Source organism: Schistocerca gregaria, chromosome 1 (assembly GCF_023897955.1).
Source record: "Schistocerca gregaria isolate iqSchGreg1 chromosome 1, iqSchGreg1.2, whole genome shotgun sequence".
Lineage (NCBI taxonomy): Eukaryota > Metazoa > Arthropoda > Insecta > Orthoptera > Acrididae > Schistocerca > Schistocerca gregaria.
Window position 1 is genome coordinate 689,552,605 of NC_064920.1, and position 21,403 is coordinate 689,574,007.

Below are 21,403 nucleotides of genomic sequence, written 5' to 3' on the forward strand. Positions count from 1 at the left end.
ATCGGATGATAATTACTGTGGTTTATTTAGATTCGTAGGGGGTATGAATTTGCGTACCGTCTGAATGTCACGGCTAGTAACGTCAGCTGCGCTTAAGTCAGAGCGAAGAAAAAACGTAGCCATTCTGAAGCCACCGTGCTACACGGCTGCGTGCCTTACTGCATCGAATGTTATTTTGTAATAACATTACAAGGTGGATATGATAAATGTTATGGAATTGTAGTCAAGCATCACAAAACAGAAAATCAGTTTACAACGCCTATTATCACTGATCACATTACGGCGCGGAAGATGTGCGCAAGTCAGATTTTACATGACGTTCACGTTACTTTGTGTTACGCTGATCGTCATAAAAAGAGGCTGTAGCCAGAGGAACAAGGCTGATTGGAATCGTTGTTCGTAGGCAGGTAGATGGTACCATACATACGAAATGATCACACTTTCAACTTTGAAGGACCAATATTTATCGCATTACACGGCCACAAAATGTATGTGTTACTATGTTGTTGGGACCACGTCGTTCTGAATAAAAGCCGTGTGAAGTTGTACGGGTGTCGGATGTAGTCCTGTGATATTCTGTCCAAAGCTGCTTGCACCAGAGCGCACAGTTCCTGCACGTTGGTGGGTGGAGATGGAGTCCTGATGGGAAAGTCCATGGCTTCCACATATTGTTGTTCAGTGAGAGATGGGACGATGCGGCTGGTCATGGCAGAGCATTCACAGCTTCAAGGTACGATGGGGATGTGCAGCGGTACTAGGACTAGCATTGCCGTGTTGAAATAGGGAATGAGAGTGAGGATCACGATAGGTTCAAAATGGTTCAAATGGCTCTGAGCACTATGGGACGTAACATCCGAGGTCATCAGTCCCCTAGAACTTAGAACTACTTAAACCTAACAAACCTAAGGACATCACACACTTGCATGCCCGAGGCAGGATTCGAACCTGCGACCGTAGCGGTCGCGCGGTTCGGGACCGAGGCACCTAGAACCGCTCGGCCACAGCGGCCGGCCACGATAAGTAGAGACATTGTTTGCAGGACGTCTCCCAGGTGGCATGCAGCTGTCATGGAGCCTATTAGGGACACTAACGGTGAACGGGTACCATAGAATATCGCGACCCACACCTTCAAACCAGGCTAACGGACGTGTGACGGGAGACCACAAACCGCTCTTTGTGGCGCTGTGCATTGCGTCCCCAGACGTCGTCCCTGAGGTACAAACGGAACTCGTACTACAGATGACCCGCTGCCAGTCTGCAGGGGACCATGCCCGTTGTTGCCGGTATCAGGCGAGTCGGGCGCGAGGTGTGAGTGACAGGCCTCGCAATGGTCGGTGTGCAGCGAACCCCGAGACATCCCGCCGCCTGTCAGTGGTACCAGCACTTAACGGATGTGGCACAGAAGGCAGGACAGCCCGCAATCATTGCCGTTGGATCTGTTTACGCGTGGCAGACAGTCCGTCAGTCCTCCCGCCTTTTCGTGCGAGTGAGACGTCCAAACCCACAAGTTGTGCATGCTTGCCTTCCTGTATTCATTTCCGCCAACAACGGCCAATGGTATTGTCTGCCTCTCGAACTCGTCTAGCTGTGCAGGCTGCTATCATACGTGTCACCCAAGAGTTGAGCGCATTCACGTGATGCTGACCTGCACGACCGTTTGGGGCCCTCTTAAATCAACCAGTCGGCGACGTCATGGCGCCTCTGACGCTCCCTGGGTGCGTGGCCGACAGTGCAAATGTAATCATTGGCACAGCTGATGGTGTGCAACATAACCACCAAGTTGGATCCTTCTGGATGCAGCTCTTTTTATGAAGATCATTGTATTAATAATAAACAAGTTGTTTCGTATTACGGGCTTTGAGGGTTGTAGAAGAGATTTTGTACATAGTTTTGATAAGAAACCCATCTGCGGAAATATTCCGTTTGGATGTAAAGTATATATGAACATCGGATCAGCTTCAAATCTTCCGCTTCGCGGTACGCTCTGTGTAGACAATGAGCTCTGACTTGTGTGTCTACAAGATTCGTAACGTGACTCGGCTGTTCGTTGCACAAGGTACATCCGCGACGCATGCTTGCATGCACGCGGAATAGAAATGCTGATCGCGTCCGTGGAGCACCATAGTCGACCATCCTAGTTGCGAACGTACCAGTTTATCGCTAGCAATGTTACAGTCGGACTGAGGCGATCCGGGAAACGTTCCCATATTTGCACTGTGGCGCTTTACCATTACGTTTTGTACCGTGGAGCGAAAGATTTTAAAGGTATCCGTTCTTCAAACTTATTTCTATATCCAAACAGTACGCTTCACAAATAAGGATATGAAATTTTGTTAAAGTTGCCTCTACAGTTCATAGAACCCTGTAATAGGAGTTCCGAAGCACTCTGTCTGCTTTAACTGACTGTGCAGAGTAATTCGTCAGTGGAATAGGGCGAGTAGGTGACTTCATGCTCGGCGGTCAGAAACAGTCTGAAGAGCTTATAATGGTGTTGCAGGAAGATTGTGCTGAGAAATAATTGCTAAGAATAAAATTCGTTACGTTATGCCGTTTCTGAGTTAATTAGCAGTGAAGTTATGGAATCAAGGCATTGCGCGCACTGGTTCAAGTGGCCCGCGAGAAACAATTAGTGTCAGCTGTTCTCATAGCGTAGATGGTATCGCACGAGACTGCTCACGATTTCGCTTGCTTTCGTTCCTTACTACCGTTCCACGGCCAATTTTTTTGTCGCTTTCTTGATCGGTTTTAGGAAACCGCAGGAGTAAGACGTTTGGCAACACCATTTCTGGTGCGGCCCTGGAACTTGCGCGTTCAACAGCCTGACTGGCTAACTTCAGTGCTAATTAGCTCTGAAACGGCGCAACGTATCGAATTTTTTCTTAACTATTATTTCTCAGCACAACCTACTCCGCGAAAACATTACAAGCTTTTCAGACTGTTTCTGACCAATCTATTCATTTGCTATTGCCTTCTCTGTTTTTACAAAGAGAGGATGTTTCTTTCATAAGAAATATGCTTCTTTTTTCGGCGTAGTCCACTATTAGGTCAACACGTCTTGCTCAGTGCTCAGTGGGACTCTGGAAGTCCTTCAAAAAACAATCTAGGGCTGCCATTTCTCTTCTTTTAACTCAAATAGCTTTCCAGCACGTTTCTTTGTGCGGGAATGTGCCGAAATATGATGAATAAATTAATGCTCCAACAAATCATGCTTGAAATTCCTCGATTTCCCATTGCCTAAACACATTTCGTAACCAGTAGCTTCAGTAAATGGTATTTCCTGATGACATATCAGCCTGCAACCAGACACTCATTCGTCACTTACTGCTACCCAGCCGAGGATGGTGAACTACCGAGTCCAGAAGCCACCACTCAGCTTCGCCACTCATCGCAGTGAGCATCCATCCCCGGCCATTACAGAACGTATGCGTCACTACACACAATGTTCGCATTACCGAACAAGTGTCCGAACGTTACAGGACCTTGGAGCACGGTCTGTGAATGAGGACATGTACTCTTCTACCTGTGTTCGCTTAGACAGCGCGAATCTGAAAGTGTAAGCTTCTTCCACTGCCTATATTTTGAAACGTGTACCATCGCAAGATGTTTGACCATTGTTAAACAAAAGGTTGACTTTCATCTTCGAAAGTTGCTTCATATAGTATTCTGATGCAAAGCTACACACAGAAAGCAGTTCATCGAGACGTCTCATCAAATATGGCTAGTCTGACCTCCAAGGTGCTGGCGTTTATCAACGCCGTTATCTTCAGTCCCTAATGCGCCGATACATTTAGACCCAACTTTATGTGCCTGACGCTGCCCTTTCGTGTTCGAGAACATCTGAAATTCTTTGTGTACGGTGGAAGGTGACTGAAATTCTTACCACTAAAAAGAAGAAATCGCTAGAGAATCAGGAACGTTCTCGATACAGCAGTAGTACAGAATGATTTAGCGCCGTTGCATTGGCACTCACTTCCTTGCTCCTCGATGGAAGTTGCATGTCTTCTTTTTTTACTTATTTATTAGCATATGTACTTATTTATTTTGAAGATGATGTACGAGTACATGACAGATCCCCCATAGAGTAGGTTGATTTGTGTCAAGCTGTAAAACCCATAGCTAAGCTAAACACCCCAAACACAATTAGTCCGTTTGAATCTGAGTTTGACTGACGTATTAAATTGGATAGTGACATCCGTTACTTAACTTCTGAAAATCAAACGTGCCTTGCCTCTTTGTAAGGAAATCGACGTGAAGTACTTTTCTAACCTGAAAACACAGTGACGGTACAGCTAAGCTGCCTGACAGTTTCTCGAACAGGAACCCAAGGAAAGAAACCGTTTGATGTACCCTCGAAAGCACCCTATTCCACCCCGCACACACACGTGAATTGAGCTAAAGGTTAATCTTTGGATGTAACTGAACAGCAAAGGACATACGACAATCACAACACTAAGAAGAATCAAATTTCACGCAATAATCTGAATATATTGTGCTCCAAAAGTTTACATTTACGTTATCTGACATACATTTTACACTGACCCTAGTCATGAAAATATTTCAAAATGAATAGTTTTATAGATTGTATATGGGGTTGAGAGGAGTAGCAAAAAAAAAGTGCGAGCAAAGATGGTACCAGCGGAATATGATGGGGTCTCACCTAGCCTTCACTGCGTAGGCGGTAAAATCTGCACGTGTAGCTGCAGACCTCAGGTCGCCGTTTCATCTTCCGATCACGTAAATTGCGAAGGTAATTCACGCTTGCCGAACAATAAACGTCACAGTCTATATCAGAGGTTGTTACCACTCCTCTGTGATTGCGTGAATCACTACAAGATTTTCGTCAACATAGTATCAACCGCAATGGACATCTTACTAGGCAATTACTACACGACGCGGACGTTTCGTGTGCTCCAGAAACCTGTCAGAATTGAGAGTGAGTGATCTTGCTGGGACTTTTTTAAATAACTGATCCCAGCAAGGAATAGTACACCATCGTGATATGCTCTATTTTGTTTCCATCGTAAAAGGAAGAACCTTAGAAAACTGGACTAATTTTACGATCGTATTCCGAGGGAACTCTGCAGATCTTCTGGGGTGCCATTTTATAGTTGGCTTTGGCCACGAGCTACCTCATAGCATAGATATCCTTGAGCACAAGGCGTCTACCTCCATACGAAGGAACCTACTTAACGGTCAGAGCTATCTTGCTGAAAATTAATAATTATAAGTATAAAGATATTACAACTTACTAAAATCATCCAAAAATATTCTGTACCAAACTAATAGCAAGATCTAATATTTGTGTCCCTCTCGTCTCGGGAACACACAGAACATCGTCGTATATATTCAGTATTTAGGTGTTCTCTATAAGAACTTACTTGCGAAACTAATATCATAGTTCATTTCAGTGAAGTGTTCTCGTATTTTGTTAACATTGAAATCAGCACACAGTTTGGGTGTCACGCTACTCACTGTTAAAATAATTGTAATATGGTACATGCAGACCGACGATGAAAGGTGTAAGAAATAACTGATGGATGGCCGTGTAAGAAGGAGTGGGCGGAACAGCGCATAAAGCGCTGACGATTGGATAGCCTTGTGCAGGCTGAGTCCTTTACTGAACTCTGAGAATAAGAAAATGCGAAACAAATTTATCAGCAAATTTTCGGTGTTCTAAAATTAATGTATATGCCTCTGTGCGTCGACTTGATGCTGTGGAAGACACATTTGCCATGATCTGACGCCAGACGTCACATCAGAATGAAGTCGGCGTCATTGCACCATGATAGGCGAGACGATTTAACGGTCCAGGAAGATTTATATCCAGAGTTCTTTTTGGGATTCTGAAGGGGTGTTTCTTCTTGACCATTAAATAGCAAAGACTAAAATGCTACTCGTACGTTTTGTAGCAACTGAATAAAAAAATACGTGAGGAGTGAACTGTATGAAATTAAAATAAAAAGTAAAAACACATTTCATTAGGGCAGAGCACAAGCTACTCATATATTTTGTACCAGTTGAATGAAAAAAATAAGGGAGGAGTGGGCAATGCACGAGCCCCAAAGTGTGCTTTGCCAAGGAGAAAACTGGGGAACTTCATATACTGAATGGTGTGCTTAGTTTGTTGGGTGTCCATCATTCTCTTGATATGCCGGTAAAATTTCACTCGACGTTCCTTCATATCATGTACTATGTCAGATACGTGTTCGGTCTCCTATCCACTTTCCATTCTCTTTATGGGCCTTAGGGAGTACTGGACTCGCATTCGGGAGGACGACGGTTCAATCCCGTCTCCAACCATCCTGATTTAGGTTTTCCGTGATTTCCCTAAATCGTTTCAGGCAAATACCGGGATGGTTCCTTTGAAAGGGCACGGCCGATTTTCTTCCCAATCCTTCCCTAACCCCAGCTTGCGCTCCGTCTCTAATGACCTCGTTGTCGACGGGACGTTAAACACTAACCACCACCACCACCACCACCTTAGGGAGTCTTCTCTGTAGTTTCCAGATATTTTCTATTGCACCTTTCCGATCCGTAACCAACATGTCCGATGCATATAATAATAACAATAATAATAAAATAATGATATATTATATTATTAGTATTATTTAAAAGCTTCATTTTCAATGCAGTGCAAATGAAATCTTTGTAATATTGTTTTTCGATGTCAGTCACACATTTTACAGTACAGTTATTTATCTCACCCATGGAACTGCACGTGTTATGAATTCCAGCATCTTTGTTTAGGGAAAAGGCTGCTAGAAGTGCTCTATGATAGAACACTGATTATAAAAACGTAATATGAATGTAATCATTACGCTCTAAGACACCGATCAAGCATCCTGTTTAATAGCCACTTCTTTTTATGAACACATTGATTCATCTTTGTTCGTGATCCATCACTTACATTACAAATATGGAACACGTATTCTTACAGTCTGGTCCTGACGAGCGATGGTCATATTAATGTCATGGGTTGTATAGTGCGTGGTACCATGTACTCACAAAAAATAAGGCCTGGAGGCGCCGGGTATCGATCCCGGTACCTCTCACATGCTAAGCGAGCGCTCTACCATCTGAGCTACGCCCCCAGATACAGTCTTGGCAGCCTGTCTCCACGTTTTGCTGACATGCAGCGTGCCGTATTTTCTCCGTTGCGTGTGGAGCCGGTGGGTCCTACTGGTGGGGAGCGGAGTAAAAGCGAGAACGCTGTGCAGGTGAGCGGCGGCAGCCGTCCAGTCACGCCGCCCTGTAGATGGCACTGGCTCCGCTACACTTTCCGTTCAAAAGATCCGTACAGTAGGGATGGCTGTTATCGCTCAACCAACCGGTTTACGGTTATATCGTTTTTTTTTTTTTTTTTGCACGCCATTTAAAGTGACATTAAAACCGCCCAAAATAATCATTTCTGAAATAACCGATTCCTGAAATAACTGATTTTCGGTTTTATGTTGTTATTATTTCCTGTAACAAAAGTATAAATTGAACAAAGATTTAAAAATTTTGACACTATCAGTATCAAGATACTTGGACTCAAAATATTAAATTAAATAGGTGAATGAAAGAAAATAGTCCGTCCACAGTTCACTACTTTTCTCGAAAAGAGGTAATTAGTTGAATACTGCAAAAAATCACTACTCTCCTATTGACTGTAGTTTTTTTGAAAATGTGCCCAAAACTCATGTTGTAATGGGGGATCATGCCACTCTTTAGGCATTACGAAAAGTCAGTACAAAATGGTGGAAAACTGAGTTTGAAGAACACTGTTTTTCGCGTAAATTTGCGCGTTTGAAGGCCTACAAGCAGATAAAGGCTTATTATATAGACATAGAAGGTCAGTTAGTTTCTATTTTTGTTGTACGCTATGATTGAATTGTTAAGTTTCTAGATTATTGCTTTTGCCATAATTTCCTTCCTCTTCCTTCATTTCATAGAAATAGCATACAAATCTTTAATCTCTTAAACAAAATGAAGCATTGTACTTCATCGCTATGTCACTTCATAAAAATATTTCCAGGCTAGGGTCGATGCCATTCTCCGATACGAAGGATATTCGGGGACGGCAGCGAGACGATGTCGCAGCAAGTCGTGTACTCCGCACGTACACGCGTATCTTAAGCCACAACAAACGGTAACTGGGCCAATATTGTCCCAGCAATGCTGTACCAATTCTTATGGTGTGTGTATGTTGCTCGTTTCCGTCAGTATTGTACGAACAAAAGTAGTGTGCGCGATTAATAAGTGGATGGGCAAAAATCTATTACGTACATTACGTATGTAGATTGTGGACAGTTCGGAATGTGGGTCTCACGGGGATCGTGCAAGGCAAAGTCCCTGCAGTCGCGCTCTTCATCTGTGTCTTCGGTGGCTGAGATGCCGGCACGGTAGCTCAGCGTGTTCGGTCAGAGAGCTGGTTGGCCTCTGTAATAAAAAAAACTGAGTGGAAGGATCAAAAAACGAACTTGAACGGATGTCATGTGACGTCCGCAACAAAATAATAATAATAATACCGATGGATAGAGCGTGTGCCATGTAAGCAGGAGATCCCAGGTTCGAGTTCCGGTCGGGATACACATTTTCAACTGTCCCCATCGAGAAATATCAACAACGCCTGTCGCCAGCTGAGTGTTTCAATTACTTATCGTTTATTCTAGAGAAGTTGCACGGTCATCAACGGTATCTGTTCTTTCGCGAACAGTTAGTATCTACATATAGAATAAAAATTATTCCTTTTTTAAAAGGGGGTTTATTTAAAAACTAAAAATTTTAGAACTGCTGCTACAGCTATTTCGGTTGTTTTACTCGGTTATTAGAAAAAAAAATTTAAAAACTCTCTTAGAACCGAGGCCAAACAAATACCGAAAAATAGTGATTATTGAGAACTCAAGTACCGGTATCGGTTTCAAACGTTCGATTTTTTTCATTCCTGACCTGTGTACTCTACAGGAGTTGCTCCGCTTGTCGACCCTGATGTTCGTTGCACAAGGTGCATATGCGACTCGTGCTTTGATACACACGGTCCACAAACCCTGGACCGCGTCCGTGGAGCACCACAGTAGATATTCTTTGTTGCAAACGTACCAGTTTCTTTCAGATGTTGTTGCAGTCGTAGAAAAACGGTATGTAATGGACGGAGGCAACCTGAAAAACGTTTTCTAAACATGTGTTGTGCAGCAGTACCATTACGTATCGTATCGTAAAGTGGGGGGCTGAGAAAGTGACGGTACATTTCTGGACATGGGTACTCTATCGAAATTTTATCTTTTAAGTTTCCTCTATAGTCCCTCAAACACTGTAACAGTAATTATGAAACACACTGTGTACACTACATGAATGTAATGAGTAATTAGTCAGTAGGTTAGGAGGCATAACTGAGTTTAGATATTTATGTTGCCTTTTCTTTTTAACACTGGTACACTGTTCTTTTTGTAAAAAATACGTCACCTTTTTCGACGCTCAGTGCTTGACTAGTGCATATATTCCGCCTGTAAAATGAGGCTTTGGAAATCCAAGTGTCCACGTACGGCTGCCATCTCCTCTTCATTTGGCTCAAATCGCTATAGAGCTACCAATTTTGTTACATGTGGGAATCGGCATTAATCTGGTGACTATAGTAGATGGATGCCCCAACACATCGTATTTTAAATTGCTCAGTTGTTTCACTGCCCAATCACTTTCAGATCAAAGGTGTAAGGTATCAGGCAAATCCAACACCTTCCATGAAAACCCTGACATGATAAGCAAATCCAGTAGTATGTCACATAGCTCTGAATAAATCGTGACATTAAATTAACCAAAGTAATACGAGTAACGAGTAAGCAACTGGAATACCACAGACTAACACAAGAATGGCTAAATGCATGCCATACCTTCCCACCGTGAGACAGACGCAGTTCCGAGGGGAGAAACGAGAACAGAAGCCGAGAGCAGAACCATATTAAGCTAGAAGGCCGTACGATAAGGGACGGACTGGACACCCACGTCGCCAGCCTACCGCTAAGACCACACCACCCGCACGTTTTAGCGTGAGACTTTTTCGCGTCTCTGTTACGTCAAGGACCACCCCCCCAGCCCATGTTAAAAGCTAGAGCCCTCCAGAAAAATAGTATAGATCTTACGATAACACAAAAAGGGCCACACCACCCGCAACTTTTAGCGTGAGACTTTTTCGCGTCTCTGTTACATTAGGACCACCCCCCCCAGCCCATGTTAAAAGATAGAGCCCTCCAGAAGAACAGTATAGATCTATCTATAACGCTAAAAGGACCACACCAGCTGCAGGTTTTAGCCGTGAGACTTTTTCGCGTCTCTGTTACGTTGCACACTTTAAAAACATTGCCCCACCACGAAAAGAATAACGTTTCTCATTGGATAGACAGAATTTTTGTAGGCGGAGCTTAAGGTTAACATTGAGACCCTTATTGGGCAGATGAAAACCCAGCCAGATAGTTTTTTTTAAACCAACTTTGGTATATGGTAGTAAGGAGAAGTTAGGAGATGTTAGTTAGTTCCGAGACGGCGAGCTGGATGGTTGCTGCGCCGGCCGCCGCCCCCCTGACGAACACCGACAAGGTAATGAACGCACGCAATGCTGCATAACAGCGCATAAAGCTTCACTCAGAACTGCAGAAGTCTCATCTGTTACACCTCCTTTTTGCGTAATACTAGTGTCGATCGTCAATTATAGCTCATGGTGTTCACATTTGCCTCTTGAAGTAAAAATCTGAAACGCGATGATTTTTCTGTTATATAATTATTGAGAAGCCACATCAGCCACTGTAATTTACGACAAGTTAGATAAGTTGTTAAAGATAATTGAGGGTCACTGTAGACCATTTTGGTATTTTTTCTCTTTTGTGAAACTTAATTTAAACCTAGATCATAGATGTGATATGGCACAGGTCATCCTTCGATCCATTGTAGAACTTTGAAACCCATTCAGGGAATATTCGTTCACATTTTTGTTGAACGCAGTTAGTTTTTACCATCCTCTATTAAAACACTTCCTTTTATCAATAGTGCAATTTATAAACAATGTTTTGTGAGTAGAATAAAATTACCAATGGTAAACTTAACTGCTTTTTCGACGTTATTTTACCAGCTAACTAAAAATAGGAAAGCCTTGACCGCCTTCCACTAAATTTAGTTAGTATGAAGATTCTTTTACAGGGAGTGCAGTGGAGCTGACGCTGAGATCATTTAGTATTTGGTTATATCATCGCTAGTTTCACTGAACTCTTCTGAATTCTACATGTCATGTATGGTCTGGCGTCTCTTTACCAGCAACAGGTCCCAGGTTCAAACTAGTTAATTCCCTAAAAAACACGCTCAGAGCGTCGTTGCGCGAAAGTGGTAGGGAGATACGATATAGAACAATCAGACACCACCATGAATGTTTAGAAAGGCATTGTCTTGAAGTAATAAGATGTTTTCAATTATTTCATTTATATTTTTTCAGCCGTTTGGTCCAAATGACTTGTGTAAAATGTTACCATCGCAAACTGAAAGTGAAGTAATTACCTATCTTCATTGACGATACACGCATCAGCTGACGACGTGCTCTGTATATTTTTACATAACTTTTGTTAAATAAGTGCGCCCACTGGTGGTTTGGCAGTGCTTTTCACCCTCTAGTCTTGCACGTACGAATTAATGTGATTGTGACCCGTTGGAGATATAACAGCACAGCCTCTGAGTTCTTGCTCTACCTTTCCTGAAGTTCGTTTTTGTCACAAGATCGTAAAAATCTTTAACCGAATTTGTGTCTAATGTCACTCTCACATTTCTATGGCATTTAATTGTCAACGGTGAAGATCCTATTGGGTAGACACGATCACGTGCGCATATTTCCTCAGCTTGATTTGCTTCATGTGCTTGAAACTGCGTATAGCAGGCTGTTACGCATGGCTTGTATTCTAGGTTCTCGTTTTTCTAAGGCTTACGTTTAACTAATGTTTAATCATGTGTAAATTGCTAATTACAGCATCTGAAACGGACTCAGCCTGAAGGCAACAGCGTCTTCAGGCACCTGAATTCCATTCTCTGGTTGAGTTTGTCCTATTTTTACACTGGTCTTTGTAATTCACGAACTTAAGTTCTCTTTGTGACGCTCTTTCAGGCGTTTGAAATGAAATCTGCTCTTTGGATTTCAGAATCTTTGTAATTTATTAATGGAATGCGTAACGTTTTCTGTGTACAATACATTCCATATTGGCAAATTTGCTAAGACAACATGACATTCTAATACAAGATTTTGAATTCATTATTGCAATGTGATGCAGAAATATCCTCATGTTGTCGGGCTGAGGAGCATCCAACGTGTCAACAATGAATCAGGTGGGTATATGTTATGGCACGGATAAGATACTGTTCTGTGCTAGTGATGTTATGGTTGAACGAGGAGTGAAATGAAGGATGGCGATGGAACATAATTCTAGTGTGTAGTCCACACTATGGCCGGTGAAATGTTTGAAAATGTTGGGAAACCCATATATCGATATTCAAAATGTCATTATCGGCCCTCGATACATCGACGACAAAATATTGACGTACCGGTCTATAAAAATACTGGCTGCACATTGTAAATGTACTGCCGGTTTTAGATCTGCATATTTAAGTATTGATTTGTTGATGGTTCAAATGGCTCTAAGCACTACGGGACTTAACATCTGAGGTCATCAGTCCTCTAGACTTAGAACTACTTAAACCTAACTAATCTAAGGACATCACACACATCCATGCCCGAGGAAGGATTCGAACCTGAGACTGTAGCAGCCGCGCGGTTCTGAACTGAAGCGCCTAGAACCGCCCGGCCACCACGTCCGGCTATTGACTTGTTATTAGCTATTCTGTATATCAACAAGCTACCTGGCCGCTTCTCCCCCTTAGGGCAAGAATTGAAAGGAAAACGATGCACGTTCACGCTTGGCGATAACCACTTCCGTAACAGTGGTAACTGCAGGTAATGACACAATGAAAGATGTCCGATGGGTCTGTCGTTCGGTTTCGTCACATAGAGGTTTTGTCTGGAGCACTGTATGCAGACTTCCCTGGTTTTTCATTTCTGCAAATGCTAGCGACCTAGTAGTTGTGTCAAAATTATGTGGTGTAGTTAAACATTGCAGTTTCTGTTGGTAGCGGCGAGCGTCAGCATGTCACCTCACAAGTCTCTACCCATCGCAAAAACAAATCTTGTAATTTAGATTATGGTCCATTTTTTCAGCAACTGTTCCTGAAGAATGCAAATGTGATGAAATAGGACACTAGTTCCGTTAAAAATTATTTTTTAACATAACTGGTTTGCTATTTCTCCACATCGGAAATCCTGTTATTTCATTCACACGGCCACCCCCCCCCCCCCTCCCCTCCCCTGTGCAATCGGACTACTTCTTTGTGCCGCCTATACGTGCTTCACATAGAGAGACACTGGACGTGACGGGAGCTCAAAAAGTCGTCAGACTCCTTCAGCCAGTGAAAGTAAGATTATGTTCTTCTACAGTTTGAAAAGAACTATTTCATATATTTACCGAAAATTGCAAAAAAAAAAAAAATAAAATAAAATAAAAAAAAAAAAATAAAAAAAAATTATTGATATTTCGATATCGCTTATAGATGTATCTGCGATAAAAATATTGCCGATATATATCGATATCTTTTGGAAAAGTGTCAGTATTTTATCAGCTGCGCTATTGTATACCTCACTACATAGGCTCCACAGCTTCGGCTCATCGAACATCTGTATCACGACAGACAGAGTTCTAATTACTGATAAAGTGTCCAGACTTAATACAGAACCTCGGAAAGTGGTCTGTTCGTGGGGATATGTACTCCTCTACTTCTTTCCACTCGGATAGCGCGAATCTGGCAGTATAAGTTTCTTCCACTGACTGTATTTTTAAACGTGTACCTCCTGAACACCATGTTTGACCATCGTTACAGTGCGTCGATATATTCATACTTCAAATTTGTGAATTTGACGCTGCCCCTTTTTGTTGGATGACGTTGCGTACGATGCAAGACGGCCCTAATTTCATAACTATACTGAAGAAAAGCACTAGAGGATCAGAAAAGCTTGCGGTATAGCAACAGTACAGAACATCATAGCACCGTTGCGTTGGGTTCAAAAATGGTTCAAATGGCTCTGAGCACTATGGGACTTAACATCTATGGTCATCAGTCCCCTAGAACTTAGAACTACTTAAATCTAACTAACCTAAGGACATCACACAACACCCAGCCATCACGAGGCAGAGAAAATTCCTGACCCCGCCGGGAATCGAACGCGGGAACCCGGGCGTGGGAAGCGAGAACGCTACCGCACGACCACGATATGCGGGCCGTTGCGTTGAGACTTCCCTCCTTACCGGAGATGCAATTTCCATATATCTCTACTTATTTATTAATTTACATTCTTGATCATTTATTTTGAAGATGATGTAGGTGACATATCACCCGAAGAGTAGGTTGATCTGTGCCAAACGTCCCATAGTTCAGCTGAACACCCCAAACACAATTAACCCGTTTGCATCCATGTTCGTCCGACGTATTAAACTGATTTTCGACTGGTAGGTAACGGATCGCTACAATCAAACTTGCCGTGCCTTTCTTTACTATCACTGACGTGCAGCAACACTTGTTCCGTTGCAACGAAGCTGCTGACAATGTCTCCAACAACTGGACCCCAAGGAAAGACACTCCACTTGATGTAGTCTCGAAATCATCGTATTCGACCGCCACCTACAAGCACGATTCGAGCAGTGAACTGTCCCATTTTTTAATCAAGGTATATCATGGGGGTGTAGGTGAACACTAAAGGTGATACCACAGTCGAAACACTAAGAAAAGCCAAACTTGACTCCATAATTTGAATTTGTTGTGCTTTAGAAAATATACATTTACATCAGCAAACATACATTTACATCAGCAAACATACATTTTCCACTGGAATTCCGGGGTGGGGAGAACGTGAACTAGTAGCCACAACACGCTTCAGTTGTTGAGGAGGGCATCAACCGAAAAAAGCGTTCACAGATTAACCGAGACACTAAGGAGTTGAGAAGAGTGGTATAAAGAACAGCAGGTAATGAGGGTGACAGTGGAACAGGACAGCTTGTCACCTAGCCGGTGGGCGGTAAAATAAGAACTTGAGGCTACAGACTACAGTCCGACGTTTCATCTTACGGTCGAGTTAATCACGAAGATAATTCACGCTACGAGAGTGATAAATGTTTCGATCAATCTTAGATGCCCTCACCAGTCGTCTGAGTGCAAGTGTTTCGCCACAACATAGTGTCCACTACAACCGACTTCCTGCTAAGCACTGACTACCCGACGCGGACGTTTCGTGTTGGCTGCTTCGGAAAACTGTCCGGAGTGAGAGTGAGTGTGCTTGCTAGGACTTGTTTAAATAATCCCTCCCAGCAAGGAATTGCACAACATCGTGGTATGCTGTTTTGTACTGCTGTCGTAAATTTTCATTTATTTATTCATTGCCAAATTATAGACCTGATACCTAATGTTTGCCGGCCGCGGTGGTCTCGCGGTTCTAGGCGCTCAGTCCGGAACCGCGGGAGTGCTACGGTCGCAGGTTCGAATCCTGCCACGGGCATGGATGTGTGTGATGTCCTTAGGTTTCTGTAGTTCTAAGTTCTAGGGGACTGATGACCACAGATGTTAAGTCCTAAAGTGCTCAGAGCCAACCTAATGTTTTAAAACAGGTCGTACATCTTCCAATTTTCGTTTTTCATCTTTTTACGGTTTACTCTTCTTTTGTTTTATCTATAACATTTACAAAGAATGATACTTTTCAAAATAACAATAATTTAAGGTTGAAATATAAATAAGTTTCGTGTGTTTTTTAAGAAGAATATAAAAGATGAGAGGATAGAGGAGAGATTTGTTATTACCTTCACCGAATGTGACTGACGGTTAATACCTCGGAATGGTTTCTTCGAACCGTTGACCGCCAGTCACACCAGTCACACACACACACACACACACACACACACACACACACACACACACACACACACACACACACAGACAGAGAGAGAGAGAGAGAGAGAGAGAGGGGGGGGGGATATTTTTACGTTGCACATAGGCATGTCTGTTATGTCGTGTCCGCATGTACTCTTCACGTGTTGTTTTTGACATACTGTTTGTCAGCACGTTTAATTGTGCCCATTGTTCTTCGTCTCTTATTACTGTACAGTGTACATATATCTATGTCTGTATCTGTGTAGTCTAAGTGTAGAGTATGTTATTGTTCGCGCATTGCCCGCAGAAAAAAGACAGTGTATTCTCGGGAACCTTCTTCCCAGCATGTGTATGTAGGTGTCTGCCTTAGACTCATGCGGTTTAAGTGCGTGGGTTAAGGCCCGTGTTCGCTTAAGAAATCGTAAATCCAAGATCCTTAGAAAATCGGAGCACTTTTACACGTGATCTCTGAGCGAAACTTGCAGATCTTCTAGGCTGTCGTTATACAGCTGCCTGGAACCGCAAAATACCTCTTAGCAGAGATATCCTTGAGCACAATACGTTCTCGTTCATACAAATGAACCTGCCTAACAGCCAAAGCCATATTGTTGAAAATTAATAATTATAAATTTGAAAGATACTACATCTTATTAAAATCATCCATAAAAACTCAGTAGCAAACTAATAAGACATATAACGCCCTCTCGTCAACGTTGTATACATAGTGAGCCATTTAAAGCTGTTTTCGGTAATATCTAAAAACTACATATCTGATTAAAAAAGGTTGTTATTCGACCCCTCCTGCCCCTCTCCCCGCGGACGGGAGGGGCGTCAACTTTGCAATCTTAAATAGGAACCCTCATATTTAATCGTGCATTCGGTTTCTCCGGGGGAAAATACGTAACTTGAGCATTTAAATTTTTTCTTTAGGTGATAGATGGTACTGTAATCGACAAAAATCAAAATGGGTTAAAAACCACTGAAAAATGATAACATCTCAAAAACTACACATCAGACAAAGCCCCGGGAGGTGGGAAAGGCAGTTATTCAAAAATCATAATGACAAACCAGTTCCATAGCAAAAATACTTGATTTCTTATACGTATAAGGCACCCACAATTAAAGTTCGAGGATCAAAACGCTCTAGAAAGAGAGCCACTGCTCAGTTGACGTCAAATTTGAACAGCATGTTTTTGACGCAGGAGGAAACGTCATGAAACCAAAAAAGATTTTGCAAAAATGACGGCTTACGACGAATATGAAATCAGTTACACATTCTACCATCCGTACTGTTCAAAATGCCTGACTGCACAAATTCGGCAGTCAACAGTAGTAGCACGGTTAGTTAGGTAAGCCCATCCACCACAACAAGTTCGTAACATATCGGACGGGAGAAGTCAGTTTTTAATTGTCCTGGAGCCAAAACCCTCACAAAAAGCAAAGGACACTTGTTTTTAATTCTTCTGGCGCCGAAAACGGCATAAAGGCCCAATGACAACGGTTTCTACTTTTCGCGACATTGGTGCAAGAAATGTTCAACATGCTGTCGACCGTTTTCTGCCACATGTTGAAATAGAGAAAGACCATGTTCGACAACAGATTGGAGTATCTCAGGGGTCACGTTCAGAATCCGTCGCGCAATGCGTGTCTGCAGTTCAGTTACTGTACATACGTAATTGGAGCACTGAACTCATCATATTTCAGATAACCCATAGTCAAAAGTCACACGGAAAAGACCCGGTGATCATGATGGCAGGCTGTAGGGAAATAACGACTGATAATTCTAACATTTCCAAAATGCCTCTGTAGCAGCCGCTTCATTGGCTGTGCAATCTGCGGAGGAGCGCCACCTTGCATAAAAATGATCCTAGCCACATATCCACGTTGTTGAATAGTTGGAATATCCTTTGTACGCAGAAGACTCTCCTAGCTTTTCCCAGTGTCTGTACAGGTTAGAGGATTCGAAGATCTCATCTCCTCGAAAAATACGCCCGTACGACAAACGATGCTGTCAACCCCTACCACGCAGTCACTTCGGAGTATGATGTGATGCAGGTTTATGTGCGTGCGCATTTTCCGTTAGCCACATTCCACAATTCTGCGTACTGAGATGTCCTTGCTCGAATGGAAGTGTGCTTCGTCTGTTGACGGAATCCTCCACGGTCAGTCACTGTCCACTTCCATGTGAGCAAAGGAATTCCAGAGCGAACGTTTGTCTTGCTGGCAGATCAGCAGGAAGCAACTCTTGAGCGTGGGTGATTTTATACGGATAACAATGCAGGATGTTTGTAGGATTTTATGCACCGTGCTCGCAGGCGTGTCCAACGTTCGGGCAACTCCCCGTGTACAGAATGTTTGCACACCACCGCCCGACCCCTCCTGCAATGCTGTGACCACATCTTGGTCAGATGTCGGATCAACTTCTTAGCTCCCGCTGCCACAATGCATGGCAAAAGAACCTGTATTTTCGAATTTTGTGGTCATTCTCTCCAAACCCTTAGCAGACATAGGACTAATGCCTTTTTTCATACGTTTGATTGCGCGGAACTTCTGCAGGCCTCCTGGCGCACAGTCGCCGTTATTGTAAAAGAGCTTAACGAGCGGTAAGCAGCCCTGTATAGTCAGTCATGTCGGCCGTAGCTGAGTAACAGCCGTGTGCAGCGCGTCTGTTGGTGTACATATTTTGAGACTTACAACGCCATCTGTTGATGAAATTTGCCTTAAATTTTTTTGTCAGTGACGTTTACCCTTGCTTCAGTAATATGCTGTTCAAATTTGGCGTCATTCTGAGCAGTGGTTCTCTTTCTACAGCGTTTTGAAACTGGAAGTTTAATTACGGACGCCCTGAATTTAAGATTTCAATTCTGACTCCCTCCTGCCCCTTGGGTTGGGGCAGATGTATCGAGGTTGGTGTCATTGGATATTCCCCTTCGAGACGAATCATTTTATTACATCCTCTTTTTAACTCGATTTATACTTTTCCAGATGTTTCCAAAAACAGATTTAAATACCTCACCCTGTAGATTCAGTATTTAGAGGTTGTCAATTCAGAATTTGTTTATCAAGCTAAAATCAGAATTCATTGCAGTTCAGTGTCCCTATGTTTTGGTCATACAATTACATTGATGTCAGCAATATTTTGGGTGCCACGCTACTCACCGTTAAAATCATTACAATGTGTTAGATACTGATCAACGATCCAAGGCGTAAGAAATGACTGACACCATAGGTATATCAAAACAAAGTGTTCATGAAATGGTGCATGAAACATGGACTATTGGAAAGCTTTGTGATGGACGAGTCAGTTGTTGAATGCTGGCCGTCACTAATTTCTCAGTAACATTTCGGATCTTGTAAAAATGATATATCCGCCTTTGTGCGCCTACTTGATTCTGTGGAAGATACATTTTACATGATTTGACGCTAGGCTTCACATCCGGATGAGGTCGGTGTCCCTGCATCACGAAATGCGAGATCTATTTAAAATGTCAAAAAGATTATTATATCGTGTTTTTCTTACGATTCAGAAGAGGTGTTTCATTTTGACTATTACATTGCAAAGAGCAAAATAGTACGCTATCATTTTGCATCAACTGGATGAAACAGTACGTGAGGAATGACGTATTGAAATGGAAGAAAAGCACCTTTCACTAAGGCAGCGCGCTAGCGCCAAACCGTACTTCCCCAGTGGAAAAACTGTGGAATTTGATGCTCGAATTGTTGGAACATTCATCGTTTTCATTAAATTAGGCACTATATGATTTGCACCTGTTTTTTCTTTTGTGACTATAAAATATTTGCAGTCGAATGAATGTCTTGTTGCAGCCATAGATGGGCTCTTTTTTAAATTATTGAGGGTATTTAATATAGTCTTCTCCACCGCAGGAAAATGTGAGTTTTTATAGTCAAACGCGTTCATTTTATTGAAATACATCACCGTCAGGGTAGTATTTTGCACCTGGTTTTCCGTTCGCGTCAATAAACTACGCTTTGGGTTATTTCTTCGTTTGACACTGTTGATTCTGGTCTCATCCCATACTGCTTTGCAGAACTATCCATTTTTTATGTTAAGCACAACGCAATGTAGTACTACCACTGTTGATTTGGATGCAAATAGATGATACAAATAAACAGTGCCAGTACTTCACTGTGTTGTGTTCAACATAAAGAAATGCGTAGTTCAGGAAAGCAGTGTGCGATTAGGCCAGAATTAAGTGACAAACTAAAAAATAACCCAAAAACGTGCAAGCAGACCGTCTTTCCCGATGCGAAAGGAAAACCAAGCATGAAATACCACCACTGCTGATGTTATAGTTAAATGAAACGAAACGCGTTTGGTGGCAAGAACTATCACTTTCTTATAGGTGCAAAGACATAATTAAAATACGCTCAATAATTGTAAAACAAATACGGAAAATTTAGTTACACAAATGAAGAAATGTGTAAAATGTCCAGAATCACTTTTCGCTTATGGAACATAGTTTCCGAATAAGAAGAATCACGGTCCTGGTGGGGAACCACTCCGAGAAATAAGGACATTTTTAACATTAAATAAACAGTCCTACAATTTCCAGGCCCGAGACTGATAATTTTGATACCATGCAAAATCGACGAAGCTGCAACTGGGCTATGAGAATGGCCGGCTCGTCCTGCTATCCGGGTCAGCGCTCTGCCTTGGAACCTCTCCAATTACTCCGCGTCCCCACCAACACGGCCCACTGGCTCCACACGCAACGGAGAAAGTCCGGCACGTTTGAACAGCAGACCAGCACGTTTCCTGTTGTATCTGGGGGCGTAGCTCAGATGGTAGAGCGCTCGCTTAGCATGTGAGAGGTACCGGGATCGATACCCGGCGCCTCCAGCTCGTATTTTTGTGAGGTCGTGCTTGTCACCATTACACGACCCGTGGGTTATAAAGCTAGCTATTGGCAGAACCATTTAATACCTCGGACGCTTATTATGTCTGTAGTCATTTTTATTATACTAGTACAGTAAACAATGAAGTGTTATTAAGGAAAAAAATCATGTGAAAAGGTGAGTACAGCTTTAGTGCCGCTTTGCTTTCACCACGGGAAGCGTGGCGGGGACGAACTGTGTATTCCCGACACACGGGGTGTGGTGCGGCTATTACGTGTACTTCCACAGTGACTCAGCAGCCTCAGGAATTTCAATTCCGTATATATTATTTTTAGAACCATAGGTGTACAAATGGTTGTATTCTATTTTATATTTTTCTTTTGTAGGAGAGGGGGTGGATTTATTCGAAATATGTTTAGGATTACCAACAACAACGTACTTTTTTTCAATAAGTGAGGAATACACACAAAGTACACATTGGTATTTTTTTACAAAACTAATCTATGTCTAATATCACTGCTATGTCTAAACTACTACTATGTCTAAACTAATCCTAGGTTTTGTTCTATTA

The 21,403-nt window shown here is 42.5% G+C and overlaps 2 non-coding genes across 2 annotated transcripts; one reads left to right on the plus strand and one right to left on the minus strand.

Annotated features, from left to right (window-relative positions):
- Nucleotides 1-7,018: 7,018 nt before the first annotated feature.
- Trnaa-agc (transfer RNA alanine (anticodon AGC)) lies at nt 7,019-7,091 on the minus strand. The gene has a single exon. It is a non-coding gene; the product is annotated as a tRNA-Ala (tRNA).
- A 13,672-nt stretch (nt 7,092-20,763) lies between these two features.
- Trnaa-agc (transfer RNA alanine (anticodon AGC)) lies at nt 20,764-20,836 on the plus strand. The gene has a single exon. It is a non-coding gene; the product is annotated as a tRNA-Ala (tRNA).
- Nucleotides 20,837-21,403: the final 567 nt, after the last annotated feature.